This window comes from Sciurus carolinensis, unplaced genomic scaffold (assembly GCF_902686445.1).
Source record: "Sciurus carolinensis unplaced genomic scaffold, mSciCar1.2, whole genome shotgun sequence".
NCBI lineage: Eukaryota > Metazoa > Chordata > Mammalia > Rodentia > Sciuridae > Sciurus > Sciurus carolinensis.
Genome location: NW_025920303.1, coordinates 1 through 1,192, shown reverse-complemented (window position 1 = coordinate 1,192; position 1,192 = coordinate 1). Strand labels below are relative to the sequence as shown.

At 45.8% G+C, this 1,192-nt stretch overlaps 1 pseudogene; it reads left to right on the top strand.

The window, feature by feature from the left end:
- Positions 1–342: 342 nt before the first annotated feature.
- LOC124975542 (RNA-binding protein with serine-rich domain 1-like) lies at positions 343–1,144 on the top strand (annotated as a pseudogene).
- The last annotated feature ends 48 nt before the right edge of the window (positions 1,145–1,192 follow it).

The following is a 1,192-nucleotide window of genomic DNA, read 5'->3' as shown; positions in this document are numbered from 1 at the left end:
GACCTAAGTTTAACCTAGAACAGTTATCTAATCTAGAATGATAAAGTTCACATGATGAAACAGGAAAAAGTTCTTATGACCTTGGTTGAGGTAGGGAGTGACTATTTTTGTTAGAGAATAAATGAATGCTATCCATTAGCAATAAATCAAAATAAATAAAAAATTAAAACAATTTATTTTAAGAATAAACCATGAGGGAGAACCTGAGGAGAGCAGGAGGAGGTGGTGTCAGCTAGAAGTTGCTGCTCTTCAGTGTAATTGGCAACCCACCAGGGGTCCTTTCTCAGACTCAAGTTAAAAGTGAGCGATAAGTGAGGCTGCTCTGAACTCTTCAAGGGGAGAATGGATTTATCAGGAGTGAAAAAGAAGAGCTTGATAGGAGTAAAGAAAAACTAACAAAAGGTCCAGCATTAGGTATCCCCCTCCTATCAAAAGCAAGGACCGCTCTAAAGACAAAGGGACCACCAAGGACATGAGTGAGAAGAACTATGGCAGGGATAAGCCTTGGAAGAGGCATAGTACTTCCACTGGAAGCAGCAGCAGTACCAAGTCTCTGTGCAGTTCCACCTGTAGGTCAGGATCCAGAAGCAGCACAGGCTCCAGCAGTGTCTCTAGCACATCCTCTGCATCCAGGTGCTGGGGTAGCTCCAACACATCCTGCAACTCCATTACAGGAGCTCCTCTAGATTCTCCAGTCCTTCTGGGTGCAGACATGGCAAAGGTGGCAATCCTGCTCCAAAAGCCCAGCCACCTAAAAGATGAAAATGACAGCAAAAGGCACAGCCCTTCCCCTGAACCCAAAATGCATGTTGGAAGCCTCACCAGGAATGTGACCAAGGATAACCACATGGAGATATTTTCCACCTTTGCAAAAATTAAAATGATTGACATTCCTGTAGAATGGGTGCATCCTCATCTATCCAAAGGCTATGCATGTGTGGAGTTTGAGAATCAGATGAAGCTGAGAAGCCACTGAAGCACATGGATGGAGGACAAATGGATGGCCAGGTCTAGACCACCTACCACCCCAGTGATTCAGCCCTCCCAGAAAAATGCTGCTGCCACCTGCTTATGTGGCATAGGTCACCCCCACAGAGGAGGAGGAGATCTGCTTTACAAGACACAGGTCCCCCATGAGCAGACAGTCCTGCTCTGCAGGACACTGCCATCACAGAAACTGCTCCATTCTAAC